We start from the raw sequence: 19,172 nt of genomic DNA on the forward strand, positions 1-19,172 counted from the left end.
AGTCCTTCGCTTCTCTTCGTCAAACAATTTTTGACGACAACTCAGCTTTCCGAACAACCATCGAAGAGCATCTTTCCAAGCTTCAAGAAGATTTGGCTGCCGAGAACACTCTCATGGATGTTCTTGCAAGGAAGACTACCGCTCTGAAGGTCAAGAGCATTCAACTCTCCAACTCTCAACAGGAGATTGAATCTCTTCGATCTGAAAGAGAGGTGATAAAATCGTGTGTTTCGGATGTCCACTCTGCTATCTCAAACATCCTAGAAGCACATGATCCTATTCTCAACTACACTGTGAGGCGTGACCTTGCAGAGAAGCTCGCTCCCGCCCTCGCCCTACTCAGCAAAATCGAAGGGCTCATTGATTTCGTGTCCATTCCGAAACAAGGGGGAGAGAAGGAAACAATGTCTCAACCACCTCCTACTTCCACAACAACACACACAACCGAACCTCTTCCAGTAGGCCAAGCCTCCGGTTCCGATGTGAAAGACAAAGGCAAAAAGATTGCTGAGGAGAGTGAAGATGATGATAAAGAAACAATTGCCGACATTCTGAAGCGGCAAAGTCGAAACAATGAGGCTGACATCAGTGCTCGTGTGGCAAGAGAGGCTGAAGAAGCTGAACGTAAACAGAAGGAAGCCCACGACCTTCTTGAGAGCAGGAAAACTTTGTTTCCTTCCTGGACTCTTGAGAGGATGATTAAAGAAGCCATCGACACACCAAGTATCTTGTGGCTGGAACCTGTGATCTCTTTAGATCGTTCCAACACTGTCGACTCACAGTTCGACATGCCACTGACCCGAAAGGCGTTTATCTTTCATGCCTTTTCCAACGTTGCAGAGTTCCCTCATCCTCATCCACAGATTGATCGGGACTTAATCAATTTCTATCTGAAGGTTGCTCAACCCCAATATCAGACTTGGAGCACTCAGAAAATTGTCAACGTTCGGGTCTTGAAGCCGTACAGTGAAGGTAACTTCATCAACGTTCGGTTCAAGGTACTTCGGGGATCTGCCAAAACCAAACATGCTATTTCCCTTGTAGATCTTCCCAACCTTAATCCCCATGATTGGATTATCTTGCACAACATCCTCCTCACCAACGAAGCTGAATACGGTCCGATCATCAACCATTTCAAGAGGATGCTCGTGTGCTACATCATGGAAGTTGCATTGATGGATCAGGAGATTGCGAGCGTATTTAAGAAGAAACCTACAATATCTCCTGTTGGCTCTGCCAGTGATCTCAACCTGATGCAGATGGGGAAGATTGACTCGAAGAGGAACTCGGTCATGTTTACCAGGAACGAAGGACATAAATGTCTTTTCGCCTTGGCAGACAAACATCTATACACCACTGCCTGTTTGGAGCACGTTTTGGGGATCATCCACAGATGCAAGCAGAACACAGTGGATGATGTCAAGTACTTTGATGATATGATTCAATGGTACATTCGGTTCAGACAGACTATCCTGGCGCTAATCTCACGTCTGTTTGATACTACGAAGAAAGTTCCCGCTGCTGGCCCAAGCAAGAAGAAGAAGTAGTCTCGCTCCAATTTAACGCAAAGGGGGAGATTGTTGGGTCGTGTTTTGTATTATGTATTGCGTCTATTGGGCTCGTTAGTTAGTCCATTATGTATCTCCGGTATGGGCTTGTCCATCCGTGAGTTTAGTAGGGTTTAGTTTATATATAGGTGATTGCATGCTCCTAGGAGGAGACGATAGAATAGAACGATCAGAGAGTTATTATTCAGCAAATTTATTATTATCGTTCTTTTAACCCTAAAATCCTCTATAGCGGAAGTTCTTAGTCGAGCTCTGCTGAGGATTGTTTGGTCTAATCATTCGACACATCTTGATCTATACTTGTGTTATTTACTGTTTTTACTTCATCGCATTACCTGTTAAGAAGATCTAATCGATCATTAAGTTTGTTTTCTAACTTATCACTTACAATCTAGAATTCCCATTTCTGAATTAAGGTTGGATGAAAACAAGAGGTTAATTGGAGAACCTGATGCAATCGTTAACCGTAAGACTAAGAAGTTGTAACGTAAGACAGTCGATTTAGTGCCTATACGTTGGAAACATATAAAAGTGCCAAATCCCACCTAGGAAAGGGAGAGTGACATAGTTAGTCGCTAACCGTAGTTGTTTGTCGTTGTATGATTCCGGGGACAGAATCATCCTAAGGGGGAGAGAGTTGTAAAGCCCGTGTTTCTAGGCTAGGCATTAATATTGACATAATGGTCTAGGTTAACCTTTGTAACTCATTTAGAAGAAATGAAAAGGAATTATGTGAATTATGTCTTTTCTACTTAATTATTAGGGCTTAATTAATTAAGAATAAAAATAAGTGTCAAAATTAAAGTGTGAGATAAGCCCGATATCTTTACATAAAGTTGTAGTGGTCGAAACAAGGATTTCGGGGATATATAGAATACCAAAATCCGAGTTATAACGAAGAAGTTATGACCTGCCGAAGTTTCGCAACAAAACCGGCACGGTGCTGAATGTCGTAAAAAGTGAGTTTTTGATAAACTACTTTTAGCCTTAGTGATCTAAACAAAAGACGTAGTATTCGTTAAACCGAGAAGTTCGATAAAAAGAACGCCCAAATCTGACTTCGTATGAGGAAGTTATGATTTTTCGAAGTTTCAGCTTAGCAGTAGACAGCTAAAAACTCGAATTTTCGATCGAGCGATTTTTAGCCGACACAACCTAAACGATAATTGAAGGTCTCGTCATTAGGAGCAACACGGTAAAAAGTCTGACAAAAACGGACGTCGGATGAAGAAGTTATGAATTTTTAACGGATTTCCTGTCCCGGTCTGTTAAAAATAATAATATAAAATTTAAAGTCAAAATTAGCCGACGAAGTCTAAACAGAAGTTGTAGAGCGTAATTTTAGCTACGCATGCATATAAAGAACGTAAAAAACGGAGCTCGTATGCGAAAGTTATGGATTTTAGAAGTTTTGGCCACGAAAATCGAGAAAATTCGCATAGTCACGTTTGCCACGTCACCCTTGCCTCGCATGCGCCATGTGTCCGGCTGAGTCACCCGAGCTGCTGAGTCATCCGAGCACATGGCCTTATCCGAAGTGGTCCAGTGAAGGTCCGACGCGTGTTCTTTTCCTCGTGTCCGAGCTTCGCAGGAGGAGCCACGTCCGAAGACTCAGACTAGACCGCAGTCCAATCAGGAGGCGACAGCGACCCCCTCGCAGGTGTGACCCGTGTGCGAGCCATGCGCAGCCCACGTGCGAGCCCTCCCTGCGAGCCTTCGGATCTTCGCCACCTGGAAGCTTCTCAGCCGTCCGATCAGAAGCTCTTCCCTATAAATAGAAGGCTGCGAGCCTTCTCGGATATTTTTAAGAAATTGCCATATTTAACCCCTAAACCCATATTTTCTTCATCTTAACATCCCGCAAAGCCCCGATATCGATTGTAAAGCCCGAAATACTCCACGAAGTGCCCGAGAAGCCCGGAAAATTTATCTTTTCGGTTTCGAAGCCCGACTTTTGCAAAGCCCGGTTTCTCAATAAAACTCCCGATTTTATTAGAAACGATCGTTTTAGGAAACGAATTGCCGCCCGATTATCATCAAATCATGTGAGTGTATTGTCACTTTCATTTTACACATAGATATGAAGTATTTACCTTATAATACGTGCTATGTGTAAATATATTAATTGTTTATTTGAGGTGACTGTTGAGTTGACGTTTTATACAAGTTTTAATCTGTATAAGTATTTTTATCTACAAATATGTTGGGTAGAACATGGGTAGATAGTGATGTGTGATAAAATAAAATTGAGGAGAGGCCTCGATGTGTTTTGAGATCCAGTCATCTAGCAGAGTTTGGATGACGACCACGGACTTTCTAGACAGTCCAGTGGGAAATATTAGCAGGTCCGCAACCTGTAGGTGTTAATGAACTGAGAGTGTTCATTCGCTGTACTCCATCCCCCTCATGGTTGCCTTTAGGACATGCATGGATGAGGAAACCCCTTAGCAGTAGTGTCCATCCCGATGATATTCTTTAGGCTAGGTCCCTTGTGATAAGTGTTTAGGGACATAAAGTAAGGATAACGGGAATGGGTAATCAGGGTTATTGTTGATTGATGAACTTAGTAAGTTTATTATTATTGTGGGTTGAAAACCCTATATGCTCACCAGGCTCCCAAGCCTGACCCACTCAGCTTTTTATGTTACAGGTAGTGGACCCCGAGCATAGTCGGAGGACGACGAGAGATTTTTGGATTATAGGCCGGTAGTTGTAAATAAATGTTGAAAGGCTTATAATGTCTTGTTTATGCTTTTGATCTGTATCGGAACATGACATCCCGAGGTTTCGATATGAAATGAAACTATACATTTCTTAAAGAAAGTTTTGATATACTTTTATCATGTTTTGTTTTGGGAATCGTCATCGGTATCTTTCAACCGGTAATCGTCATCGGTATCTTTCAACCATTAACTGGGGACTATTCCACCCTACCACTAGCATACAATAGCAAGATATAAGCACACAGTCAGGCATATCCGGGTCATGACCTACCCTTTGGTCCTAAGGACCACTATCAGGGAAACTATCCGTATCATGTAACATATGATACAGATATAACTTATAACCAAACGCATACTAGGCCAAGATAAATTATCACAATGACAATTATCTTCTAAATACTCCTTAATGGTGGGCCGGCATTGTGGCCTTAGACCCACCCCTACTGGAAGGTAACTCACCTCATACAGGTAGCTGCTGATAATCAGTGCGGGAAACCTCCGTCCGCTGCTACTCCGGAAATCCTCTGGCTACAAACCCCACAAACACTCAGTTAGAAACTGGTCTCTATACTTAGGGTAAATGACCATTTTACCCTCAACCAAGTCAAGTCAAAGTCAAAGTCAACTTCCAGTTGACCCGACTCGCTGAGTTGGGCCATCAACTCGCCGAGTCCCTCACTCTCTACTCGTCCCCATCCGCGACCCTACTCGTCGAGTTGGGCCGACAACTCGACGAGTTCTTCTCCCATTCGAAAGCCACAAGGAAACTCATCCGACTCGCAGAGTCCCACGAGCAGATCCCCTACTCGCTTCCAAATCCTCACCAGAGCATCCATCATGAGGATTTGGGTTTCTGGGGCTATCGCTACTCGATAAATTGCTAATTCCGCGAGCAGTGACGAAGGGTTGGACCTTCTACACTTAAACCCCTCTTAACTCAGTAACTGTTCATATGACTCACCGAGTTTGAAGAACATCTCGTCGAGTTCAAGGCAATCTTCACAGGACTCACCGAGCTGTTCATCCAACTCACCGAGTCTAAGGCCATCTTCATAGAACTCACTGAGTCCCTTCAACCCATTTCCATATAGGCCAAATCTGAGACATGCAACGCTTCCAAACCATAGATCTATGTTCCTAGGGCATGCTTATCACGTAAAGTTGCAAACTTTACCTGCATGCATGGCCCTACAAGCTCCAAAAGGAAAATCCAAGCTCTTTATGAGGTCATACACTCAATGGGGACCTCAATCACTTCAACCACAAAAACTTTATACTTCTAATACATCCATAAGGTCTAGATCTAAAGACCTTTCGGATCATAAAGCACAAACACATGGAGTTTGGTGTTTTAGGGCTTGAAAACCACCAATTAGGGACAAAAGGGGATCTAATGAACTAGAGATCAAGGTAGGAACTTTTCTACCTGAATGGAAGCCTTTCACATAGTAGATTTTGGATCTACTTCCCCTCCTTGCACCCTTCAACCTTCTCCTTCTTCTTCTAAGCTCCAAACTTCCTTCACAAAGCCAAAATCACTCACAAGAACAATATGGGGGCTAGGGTTTTGCTCTACAACTCTTCTGGAAGTGTTAGGGGAAAGGGAGGCCGAGTTAGAGTGTTTAAATAGGGTGCACACTCCTGGATTAGGGTTTTTGTCCGAACAGCAGCTTACTCGCCGAGTCTGGGACCCGACTCAGTGAGTCCATAGCTTAAACCCCATGCCCCTTCCCGCTTCTACTCGGCTAGTCGATCCTTTGACTTGCCGAGTCCAAGGCCAAGATGCAAAATGCACAAAGAATTAAATAAAAGAATACATACCAAGAACCAAGTGCTACACATACACCACATAACACATATTGTTTCTCCAACAAAATTATTCATTCACCAGACATCCAAAATGATAAACAATTCGTCATCTTCATTCGATAACGATGATATGTATCTACGGTCGTTGATGGAAGCAGTTGCATTGATGGGTCAAGAATGTGAAAGCTCAAAGACCATCAAGAGGACCAAAAATTCAATCAACATAAATGGTGAGGCTGCACACACACACACACACACACTTGTGGTACGAGATTACTTTGTCGATGATTGCATATATGACAATGGTCAATTCAAACGTCGTTTCTGTATCAATAAATGTCTATTCATGTGTATAATGAATGCTTTAGAAGCTAATTACAAATACTTTTAATGGAGGTACGTGGAAGAGGTAAACTAGTGTAACACTGTAAATTTTCAAACAAAATTTTCATTTAAAATCACATTATTCTCATTAGCACAATCACAAAAATCCTCATTTTATATTAAGTTATCAAAAAACATGTCCAAAAGTTGTTATAACACAATCCAAGATCCTCCAAAACAAATCTCCAACTCATGTGTGTACAATCAAGCCGGTGCCTTCTAGTGATCCTGAGAAGTACTTGAAACACATAACACATAACACGGTAAGCACGAAGCTTAGTGAGTTCCCCAAAATACCACACATATCTCATTAGCCTCTCATGTCTATTCTCAAATAAGACCCTCCAGTCAATGTATCTCAGTGAGGCCCTCCAATCCCACAACTCAGGTGGACCCTCCGGTCGTAACTCAGTAAGCTCAAAATAATACACAACATAAATCACAAAGACATAATGCAGGATATCACAATACTCAATATAAGCACATAAGACCCTCTGGTCACACAAAGATTACCACTCTAGGTAAGTATAGTAAGAAGAGTCACCTCACAAGCACCAAATAAATAATCTCGTACACGAATCTCGAACTAGCCTCGCCTAACACATAAGATAATTATCTCTAATTAACATTTACATCACAACTCTAAATAAACTAAGTTATTCTCTCTCTCAAACTCTTGAAATATGTAGAAGACCATTTTACCCCTCCATGGTCCCCATAATCTCTGCCTTAACCAAACCCTAAAGTCAACAAAAGTCAATACTCGAGTCAACTGTCCATGTTGACCTGACTCGCCGAGTGAATCTATGTGAATTTCCGAGTCCCCATTGTTCCTTTAGAACATCGTGAAAACCAAACTTAACTCTTTGATTTTTCTATCGACTCGTCGAGTTACCCATATCCAGAATCATCGGGGAAAACCCTAGCCGACTCGTCGAGTCAGCTCATTGACTCGATGAGTCCATTCAGTCGGTATTCTCATTCAGGCGTTTAAGCAAAATCTACCACTCCAAACTCTAGATCTAGTATCCTAAGGCTTGAATGTCATGTAAAGCTTCGATCTTTACGTTCATGCATGGCATATTTGCTCCACAATGCTAATATAAGCTCCAAAAGGGGTTTAGTACTCATAGGCTTGCTTCTAGCTCCATAAAGCTTGGGTCTTTGGGATCCCAAGACCTCCTATAATCCAGATATGAGGTTTCATGTAACATCCAAGAAATTCAGAAGTAAAGTTGAAGGGCAAAAAGTGCAAATAAGAAGGTCGACTCGGCGAGTCGCTGGATAGACTCGGCGAGTCGAGTTGCGTTACGGGTCGCGTGTTAAGTGACCAACTCGGCGAGTCGCATGGGTGGACTCGTCGAGTTGGTGTTGTATGGAGAAAACCCTAATCCCGGGGGTTGGGCCCTATATAAAGAACATAATACCCTCTCCCCAGCCTCTTTACGCTCCCTTGAAATCCAGAAACCCTAATATTCGTTTGTGAGAGAATTAGAGAGCATTTGGATCTTGAAGGAATGTTTGTTGAGGAGATCTTTGAAGATTAAGAGGATTGGAGCGAGGGGCTTTACAAGGTTTTGGCTTATTCTTCTGTTGGATTCTTCTTTTGAGGTAATGATTCGTTGCTTGAGCTGTTATCCTTCTAGATCTATCATTTGTGGGATTTTTGGGAGTATATCTAGTGCTATCTTGAGTTTGGAGGTGGGATCTGAGGTTGCTACCTCAGATCTAGAGTAGTGATGATCCAAAAGAGCATAAAGTTCCTGTCTTTGAATTATTGGTGAAGCCTTCTTGTCCCAAGCCCTAGCTCAAGAGTGTTTTATGCTTAGATCTCTTTGGATTCACATAAAGTTTGCAACTTTACGTGTGGAATGGCTTGTATAAGAGTAGATCTGTGGATTGGAGACCCTGCATGGCTTGGAAAGCCTCTGTATGGGTTAAGAGCTAGTGGTACTCGGCGATTCACATGGGTGCACTCGTTGAGTTGCATGAAGATAGGCAGAAACTCGATGAGTTGTAAGAACAACTCGGCGAGTTGGTTGAAGATAGCCTTGGACTCGGCGAGTCTGTTCTTGGACTCAGCGAGTCTGTTCGTGAGGTCCTAACCTTTCCTGGTTGAGCTGTGACTCGGTGAGTCAAGGGATGACTCAGTGAGTTGAGTGCGATTAGACTCAGAGTTGTGGGACTCGGCGAGTCTTGGGGCGACTCGGCGAGTTGAGTCGTGTTATGGGAGTTTCAGAGCATAGGGACTCGACGAGTCAGTGGGGTGACTCGGTGAGTAGAGATAGTCTTGTGTTGACCAGTTGTCTTCCAGGGGTATTTTGGTATTTATCGAGTTCAGTATTTTGGTTTTTGATCAGTGGTGAAGTTTGTATCAGAGTTTGGAGCAGCGTGATCTTATTTCTTCAGTCGGCAGTTGCGAGATGAGTTATCCTCACTATATCAACAGGGTCTAAGGCACCAAGGCCGTCCCTTTATCGGATTGTAATCTGGGTATCGTTGTTATGTTATTGCTTTGCTATGTTTGCATCCTGGTAGTTAGGATGGTATATGTTAGAGACCCGGTTAGGTCGGTATCCTGGTTAGGTTGATGTTATGTTATGTGATCTGCTAGATCGGTTTGATTGGATGCGTAATGTTATATGATTGTATGTTTATGTGCACATGGTTGTTGGACTGGGGTTGGGTTGAGGCGGGTCCTGCTTTGTGCTGTAGGCCAACATACCCAGGGCGAACCGGATATTCCGAAGGCCCAGCGAGCGGTCCGGATAGGTTGTAGGCCCATGAGGGCGGACCAGACGTGCCAAGGCTCGGAGAGTGGACCAGGCCGACTGAAGGCCCGGTGCGGGCGGACCAGTCATACTGTAGACTCAGAGAGTGGACCAGGTGGGTTGAAGGCCTGGTGCGGGCGGACCAATCGAATTGCAGACTCGATGGATATGGCTAGACTCGGAGGGTGGACCAGCTGGACTGAAGGCCCGGTACGACGTACCAGTCACACAGTAGACCCGAAGTGCATAACTGTTCTGGATTCTGTTATGTTATGATATGTTATGCGTGGTATATGTGATTGGTATTTTGGGGGTATCTCACTAAGCTTTCGAGCTTACAGTTGTGGTTTAATGTTTTTCAGGTACTTCAGGAGACCGTGGCAAGGCAAAGGCGTGATCGTACCGCTCCTCATATTTATGTTTTATGAAATGGTTCTGGAAAGACTCTGATAATAATTGTATTGAAAACCTTTTTTCAATAACGTAATGAAATTGGGTGGCTTTTGAAAAGTTTAAATTGGTTGGAATTTTTAGAGCGTTACAAGTTGGTATTAGAGCCTTGATTTAAGTGAATTGGAGGAACATTCGTGTGAATCCAGTCTCAAATCAAGGAGAGTTTTCAAAAGAGAATTTAAAATGGTATTCAAAATGAGTAAAAGAGGACGCGGGGGTACGATCAGCTGGAGCCAGTAAGTTACCCCAAAATTACCACACAAGTTATTTGTTTATGAGATATGATAGAACAGCATGCTAGTACTAGACTAGGGATCTTCAGGAATTGCATGATAGAGTTGCCTGATTACGATGCCTGCTAGCCTACAGTTTCTTTCTGTATGAGATTTCCAGTGTTCCTCTAGGAGTGAGGGTAGAGTGTTTGTTATGCTTGTTCTTCACTAGGGTATTGTGGTGATACTTGATATTAATATGGGTAGGTGTGGAAGGTAGTATGAGCCCGTACTACTGAAAGCACAGGACCCATACGCGTATCAAGGAAGTCACAACCCCTAGGGCTGGGTTGAGAGTCGGTTCTCGGGTTAGTGAGAAGCGTCAGATGTTTTGCGGTATTTTCAGTATGGTGGTTACAAGGCATGCTGGGAGCGGATCCAGATCAGGATCGGGAGCAGGAGAGGGCGGTCAGGGTGGGTCAGTACCACCCGAGGTTATTGGTTAGATGAGCACAAACGACTTGGATGCTAGGATTCATGAGATCCTGTATGATGAGGTTGCTGCGATGTTCCGGGCTGAGTTGCCGGAACTGTTTTTGTCGATCAAGACCACCATGGTTGAGTATTTTGATGAGCGTTATGTAGATCTTACAGAGACAGCTGCCGCGGTAGCTACAACGGCTGTAGCAGCGGCAGGGGAGGAGCCGGTAGAGGTGTCCAGTATCGGGACTTCGATAATACGAAGCCCCCTACCTTCGATGGAGTTTAGGACCCGATTGTTGCTATGAGATGGTTGTCAGACGTGGAGGGGTGTTTCTGTTGGATATAGTGTCTAAGTCCATTACTATATTTGGTATGTAATTGACCCAACCCGACATGGTCCATTTGGGTTGCACTTCACCCAAACAATTTATGGATAATCTTTTGAGAATAGTATAATTTATGATTTATTAATATATTATAAGTTCTAATATATTAATATAAGATCATATTATTTAATTAGTATTGATCTATAATTAATCTAGGATTAATTTAGAGATCAAAAGTATTACTAATTAAATATGGGCTCCTATATTTATATAGTGTGGGCTAATGCTCATTTGGAATGGGATAGGCTTGCATGGAAAGTCCATGGATACTCCATGGAGCTTTAACCCATGGATCTCATGGAAATGAAGAGACATGGGTATTAGGGTTTACATGGATGTAACCCTAATCCACCACACTATATAAAGGAGGCTTTGGTTCTTGAAATCACACTAGTTGTGGTGAGTAAAGTAAGAGGGCCGATTTCAAGATAGTTGTGACTATTCTCTCAAGGTTCCAAAGTTTGTGGTGATTTGTGATTTCCATTTGAGGCATTCACACTATTGGTGCTAGGCTCTAAAACTCCAAGCAATCAACTGCAACTACAAGGTAAGTAATTCTACTAGCTCTATTTGATTCAAGTTCCCCATGCGATGCTATATAGGATAAGAACCTTGGAAAACAATTATTTGCATATGTATCTTAGTCAAACATAGATCCAAGGTTTATTAGGGTTGCATGTACACTTAGGAAGTGTTAGAATGCTCAAAACCCATCAGTGGTATCAGAGCATAGGCTTGTTTGTTTGATACTTGATGCAAAATATTGGAAATTAAAAGTCGAAATCTTGCTGTCTTCCTGATGAAATCGCCGAGTCCATGGGGGGACTCGCCGAGTTCATGTGTATCTTCATCGTACTCGCCGAGTAGGTTCATGCACTCGATGAGTAGGAGCCTCAGAATGCATATTTCCAACTTTTGCTGCTGGAAATGGACTAGAAACATTACCCTAAACTGTTTTGGTGTTATAAAACTTGTTTTAGATGGTGTAATGTTTATGCTAATCCATTTACAATGGCTACAATAAAAAATTACAAGTTTTATGAGTAATTTATGATTCTTGAAATGTTCATATTCATGTTCTTGAACTTATGAAGATTAGATGATCATAGGAATTGTTTGTAATCTACTTGGTAGTTTAATTCTTGATCATAATGTGTTTTAATGGAGCCCATAACTTGTCCTCAAGTTATGGAAAACCAAGAGTCACACTTGAATTAAAACCATTAAAAGAACACAAGAGTTATAAAAATGAAAAATCTTCATTTTAATACTCAATTAACTTCATAAGTTATAAGAAATAAAAAGTTTTGAAAGTTTACAAAACTTGCCCTCAAGTTTTGGAACAAGTAAAGTCATGATTAAAACTTTAGTTCCAACCCTTAGAATTTTAAAAGTTAAAATTCAACCCTTATACTTATAATATTATAAGTTAATAATATATATATATATATATATATATATATATATATATATATATATATATATATATATATATATATATATATATATATATAAGATCAAGTCGTCTTACCGCTAGTACGCCTCATTCACGAAGCCGATCTATAAGGGGGGGGGGGGGGTATAAGGTTGTTGCCTATAAAATGGCAACTTAATGGGTGTGCACTCTCACCCACCGCTTCCTTGATCGGTGGAGGGTCGTTAGCCGAACGGGTACGACAAGGACTTATAAATTCTCATTAAAAGTATAATGATAATGCTAAAGTAACTAAACTATTATTGAATTCCCAATCTTAGTTATTTTAGGAAAATGTGAATAAGGTGCTAATCCATGAAATTACACTTTACACTTTGTTTAAGTCGTTAGTGGAGCGTGTGTGGTTAACCGACACACTAACTTGAACTTAACAAGGTAGGTAAAGGGTGACTTAATGTTTATTATAGTATTGATGGAGCGTGTGTGGTTAACCGACACATCGATTGAGGGGTAATACATTGAGGGTACCAAGTAATTTGCATGGTTACTTCACACCTTGTTTTGTGATCCTCGGCATCCTAGTCACAAAACTTGAAGGGCACACTCGAGATTGAAACATGCTATTGAAGGAAGTTCAATGAATCTCAAAGAATCTAGGAGTTTCTAAACCAATAAAAACCTAATTAAAAATTTCGTTTTTCATGGTGGAAATTGGTGAATCGTCATTCACCTACCTTCAAATATCTTATAGCTTAGATTACGGCATCCCTCTTCTAAGTTATAAAATATTGTGTTGGGTCCTAACCTTAATACTACATTTGGGTGTTTTATAAGGACTATCTCTAAATCTAATCTAATCTATTCCCTCTTCTTTTTAGATGTCTTCCAATAACAATGCTTCTGGCTCTAACCCTACTAGCTCTTTCTCTCTCATGAACCTTTGTGGGAGAGTCATCTTCGATGGATCCAACTTTACTGATTGGATCAGAAACATCAGGATGGTCACTCGGTATGAGAACAAAAAATATGTTCTCGGCAAGGAGCCAAAGGTACCCGAGCCAACTGGTACTCCTGAAGAGCTTGCTGAATATGAGGTACGTGAAAGAGATGCTACAAAAGTAGCATGCATCATGATGGCCACCATGACAGTCGAGCTCCAAAAGTCCTATGAGGACTATTATCCTTTTGAGATGCACCAGGACTTGATGGACCGTTACCATCAAAGTGCTCGTCAAGAGCGATATGAAATAATCTCCTCCATGATAACAACGCGAATGAAGGATGGTGAACCCATCACGGGCCACATGCAGAAAATGCAAATGTATGTGGACCGTTTACTGAAGCTGAATGTGAACTTCCCCGAGGAGTTAGCAATAGACATCATTTTGCACTCCTTACCATCGTGTTATGATCAATGTCCGCATGACATATCACATGAACAAGGAAGAAGTCACCCTCAGCAAACCTCAGGGACTCTTGAAGACCGCGGAAAGTGGTCTAAAGGGTAAGTCGGTTGTTACTACTCCTACTCCTACTGCAACTGCGGCCAATGTCTTGGCAATCGGGCATGGCAAACGGAAGAAGAGAAAGAACCCTTCTAAGGGTACCAAGGGTAAGACCCTTGAAGGCTCCTCTTCAAGCAAAACCAAGAAAGGTTTTGTCACTCCTTCTGCTAACCCTAATGAGGCTGAATGCTTCTATTGTCATGAAAAGTCGTATTGGAAGCGAAACTGCCCAAAGTACCAGCAAGATGTGAAGGATGGGAAAGTAAAACCCAACCATGCAGGTATATACACTATATTGTCTAATAACTCACCTCATTCTAAGTCTTGGGTCCTTGACACAGGTTGTGGTATTCACATATGTTGTGATTTGTAGGGACTAAGAAGAAGTGAGAATGTGGAGCAGGGAAAGATAAACTTGATCATGGGAAATAGGAAAGCTTCACCCGTCACCAAGATAGAAGTTTATTCCTTAGTGCTAAATAGTGGGTTTACATTAGATTTGAATAAGTGTTATTATTCACCAGAAATGGCAAGAAATGTTATTTCCTTTCATGCATTGTATAAACAAGGTTTTACCTTTTATTTTGATAATAATAATGGTAGTATTGATGCTTTCTTTAATAATGTTCTTTAATTTAAAGCATTACCTTGTGATGGCGTGTACGAAACTGTATCTGTTGTAGATAATCTAGGAAATAATGTATTGTGTATTGACTCTTCCACTAGCTTAGATAAAGCATCTTTATGGCATTGTCGTCTTGGACATGTAAGCAAGAAACGTATAGGCCAACTCCAAAAGGATGGAGTCTTGGAGTCATTTTGTTGGGTCAAAATATGGTTTATACTTTGCTTTTCTGGGCAATTATGTTTTTGTGTAATATTTTATGAGCTTACAGTCTAGTTTACGGTCAGGTCATGTTTACGGTTGAGTTTACGGCCGTAAACACCTTACGACCGTAAACCCATTTACGGCCCATGTTATCTGGACCATGTTCTCCAAGTATAAATATAGGTGTTAGGGTGAGGAGTAGAGATTTGATGAACAAAAGAGAGTTTACGGCCAGAGAGAAGTTTTGTGTGTGTGAATCTTTTGTATCCAGATCTTCATTCTAATCAATTCATACATAGATTCATATTATTCTCCTTCTCCTTCTTTTCTATTTGATCTGACATCATCCGTTTGATTGGGATTCCGCACCATCAAACGGATCTGATTGATACACGGGCGAATTAGGGACTTACAATTGGTATCAGAGCCAAGTTGTATCAGTCAATTTTGTCATATTTGGAGCATTATTTGATCTTATTTTTGAAATATTATTTCGTTTTTGGATAGATCTTGCAAAAATAAGGGGGGTTTGTTCTTCGTGTTTTTCATAAAAAAAAAGGTTTTTGATCGAGTTTTGGAGCTTTAAAGTCGAAAAATCGGTGTTTTTGGTCGGAATTTGCAGCCGACGGCTAGGGTTTGGGAGTTCACGGCCGGAAACTGTTCACGGTCGCCGGAGGATTGCGACCGGAGTTTAAGTCCGGAAACGAGTTCACGGTCGTCGGAGTTTGCGGTCGTCGGTTCGGGTCGTCGGAGTTTGCAGTCGCCGGGTCGGAAGTCTTCTCGGTCAGCAACATCAATGCATCAATGCTTCGCATTTAAAAAAAGTTCCACGCGATTTGAGGTTGCTGGGGATCGAACCCGGGACCTCCAGTTCATAGTCAGCGTGCCTTGCCAACTCCACCAACAGATCCTTTGTGACTTGACTCCGAAATTAACCACTCCTTGCCGCTTCCAAGTTTCGCAAATTTCACACTTTCAGCCCAAAATTCAATTTCTTTGAGTTTTAAATTCCTTTTTCATCCAAAATTAAAATAATAATAGTAATAATTGTATAATTAAAATTTTAACTTTTATTTTTTATTTTTTATTTAAAATTTTGATTTTGACTTTTCAAGTTTGAATTTTGAGTTTAATTTTTTTTTTAAATTTGAATTTTAAGTTTGACTTTTGAGTTTAACTTTTTTAATTTGACTTATAAGCTTGACTTTTCAAGTTTGACTTTTGAGTTTACCTTTTTAAATTTGACTTTTAAGGTTGACTTTTGAGGTTTATAATCAAAGGGTTTGACTTTTAAGTTTTATTTTAGCTTCTAGTTGTGCTTTTAATTGATTTTAAGTTTACGAGGGAATTGAAAAACATGAAAGAGAGTCGTCAGGAGACGTTAAGACAAAATTTCAACATGTTCGATTATATCCATGGAGAAACCCTGAAAACTCAATTGCAGCGATTTACTACACTTGCTACTGAGATGAATATAGCTGGGATCTTCTTGACCAAATCTGAGATAAACTAAAAGCTATTGAACTCACTTTCAAAATCGTGGGATATGAACGTGTCTATCATCAAGAAGAAAAAAGATCTCAATCATCTTACTCTTGCTGATGTAATTCAAGAACTTGATGTTTTGAAGTGTAGAGAAACAATGAGTTCTGAAAACATTCCCGTCACTGAAGTTACATGTACTCCAGCTTGTGAAGCCACGATTAAATTTCTTCGAGAACAAATTGATTTATTTAAAAGAGAAGTTGAGGACCTGAGATATGAAGGATATCAACTCAGGAAAGGACAGAAACCCCTGAAGGCTGAATTAGAAGCAAAAACCAAGGACTTTAGGAAACTTCAGGAAGAGTATAGCAACAAGTGTGAATATTATGATTATGTTAAGAGACAACTTGCTACTGCAACTGAAAAAATTGACACTTTAAAAATTAAGTGTGGAAAAACTGATGTTAGTTTCAAAAATTATACTGTGTCAAGTCAGACAGTCGAGTCCTTATGTGAAACCTAACTAAAATTCAAAGAAAATCAAAACAAGGGTATAGGTTATGATAGTGTACCTCATCCTTATAATCATAACTACACATCCATCCCTATGACACAAGACGAAACTGACAGGGAGCCACATCTTTGATATGGAAAACGAGCTGGATTTATGTCAGGAGGAGTTATTAATGTTGAAAATACTAATGTTTCTGTTACATGTGCAGGTAAAGTAGCAGAGGATGAGAACAAGGAGAGTTCTTCTGAACAAACAAATGACCGCTTGAACTCTAAATCTGTTGCTTCTAATCAACCCGCCGTTGGTAAATACATGCCACGATTTTAAGCTAAACAGAGTGCCTGTTGCAACTGTGCGTGTGGGAAAAATAAGAGACAAGGCAAGGATACGCCACCAGGGGCAGGAATAAATAACTTCACAGTGAAGAAAAAGACTTGTTTTCAATGTGGAACACATGGACACATTGCCAGAAACTGTCCAAATCGCGCGTACGTTCCCTACTACGCACAAGGATGGAAAAACGCACCAAGTGGGAGATACTTCAAAAGAAACCCTTCCATGTCACGTTCAGACAATGGTGACTGGAACGCGCAGAAGGCTAAGAATCAAACCCGCAAGGCAAAGAATCCGAATCCCAATGGCAAGAAGGAAATGCCTGCCAAGAAGCCAAATCCAAGAGATGCTCCAGTGAAACAAAGATCGGCTAAGTCAAAGTCATCTCGAAGATCGGCTTCAAGTTCCAAAGCAAGTGTCGAGGCACCCATCGGATCGAACAAGAAATGGGATAAAACCGAATATAGATGGGTACCAAAGGTGAAAACTCCAAAATCTCCTAATGCTTCTAACATTTTTACGTCTTCTGTTTGTGATAAGCAGGATATGTCATGGGAGAGAGTACCCTGCATTGATGACAAAGGTCGACCCAATTTCAAAATGGACTGGGTTCCAAAGACCAACTAATCCCGCTCTGTGTTGGAATAGCTATGGATGCATATCATCAGACTTCGGTTTGTTGGTAGTGGCTGCTCCTGGCATATGATTGGGGACATCTCTCAACTCTACAACATTCAGATCTTTGTTGAGAGTATGTGTCCTTTTGCGGGAAAGGAAGAAAGGAAGAGATCACAAATGGGGTTAGTGCTTAATGATATGAAGAATTTTCGGATCTGTTCTGAGATTATGCTTGTTGTTCTCAGACCTTCTGAATGCAGATTCAATCGGTGAATTACGGTTTGCATTTTCTTCTCTATACTCCTGAGTTTTTCTTAAGTTGATTCGCTTTAAAGACTAATTTTTGTTTTAGGATAGTTTAAATTTGCGCATTTACTTTTGTTTCTCTCCTATGCACAAATTTAGGGGGGGAAATAAAAACAAAACAAAAATTAGAAAATTTTAAAAAAATCCAAAAACATTAGAAAATTAGAAAATCAAAAATATGTTGGTTATGGAATGTGCTTACGGGAGATGTTTTGGGAAGTGATATTATTAAGTGATAACCGGCAATCTAAGTCTGCCTAACGTACCCAAAGTTGAAGGGTCTATGCTCTGGTTTGATGCGTCGGTAGGCACGGAAGATTCTAAATGAACTTGACTAGGCAGAGTTGAACTTAAGAAATTCTTAGTCTTGACAAATCTTGACCTAGTTAGATCCGTTCAGCTTGACAATACGACGCTCGGATAGGTTGAGCAGGGAGATATATATGGGAATCCACTCGTCACATTAAATGAACCCGTACTTGGAACCGTGGTTTAACTTTTCCTCGATGTGTGGATTCTGTCTTTAATTCCGGTTGGATGGGGCGACTGGTAAATTCCGATAAATTAGGTCTGTAGAATATCATTTTCTTTCTTTCTGTCTGTTAGTCATATGTTGTCTCCTTTGCGTGACTTACAATCCGACCTGGTACACAACATATGCAACTCTATTTCTCTGCATGTTATATATGTGAAATAATTCTTATCTGTTAGCCATATGTTGTCTCCTTTGCGTGACTTCTAATCCGACCTGGTACACAGCATATGCAACCTTCTTCTTCTCAACCCCTCTGAGGTAATAAGTAATAAAATTCTGAATCTATCCTCTCTCTGAATGGTTGTCTGCTCACCCGGTGTAAGGAGTACTCTGGAAGTTCTTGATGGCTGGGGCATATTAGGAAGCGGGAAACACGTTTCAATACAATTAAAATTGAACACTCAAAGATTGCCTATAGATCTCGCTGCTCAATTTAGGTGGACAACAATATTCCTGGTCGTCGTCAGATGAACGGTCCTTAAGATATAGTATCTAGGAACTTAAGTTCACCTTGTCTTGTAACAAATAGTATGTCCTAAATTTGTCACAATTTTTCGTGTTTAAGTGGACAACAATACCGACGATCGACCAGACAAAGACGTGAAGATAGAAGGTACCGACAAGTGGATAAAGGTTATCAAAAAACTTTGATCCCAAATCACTCTTAAAGTTAGATATCAATTTTTATTTTTGTTAAATTTGTCATAGTTTCTTCTAATTTAAATATTAGGGGAGGATTAAAAATTAAAAATAATGAAAATAAAAAAAATCAGAAAAATTCAAAAATCAAAGAAAAATCAGAAAAATTAAAAATCCAAAAATA

The sequence above is a fragment of the Lactuca sativa genome, chromosome 4 (genome assembly GCF_002870075.4).
Source record: "Lactuca sativa cultivar Salinas chromosome 4, Lsat_Salinas_v11, whole genome shotgun sequence".
NCBI lineage: Eukaryota > Viridiplantae > Streptophyta > Magnoliopsida > Asterales > Asteraceae > Lactuca > Lactuca sativa.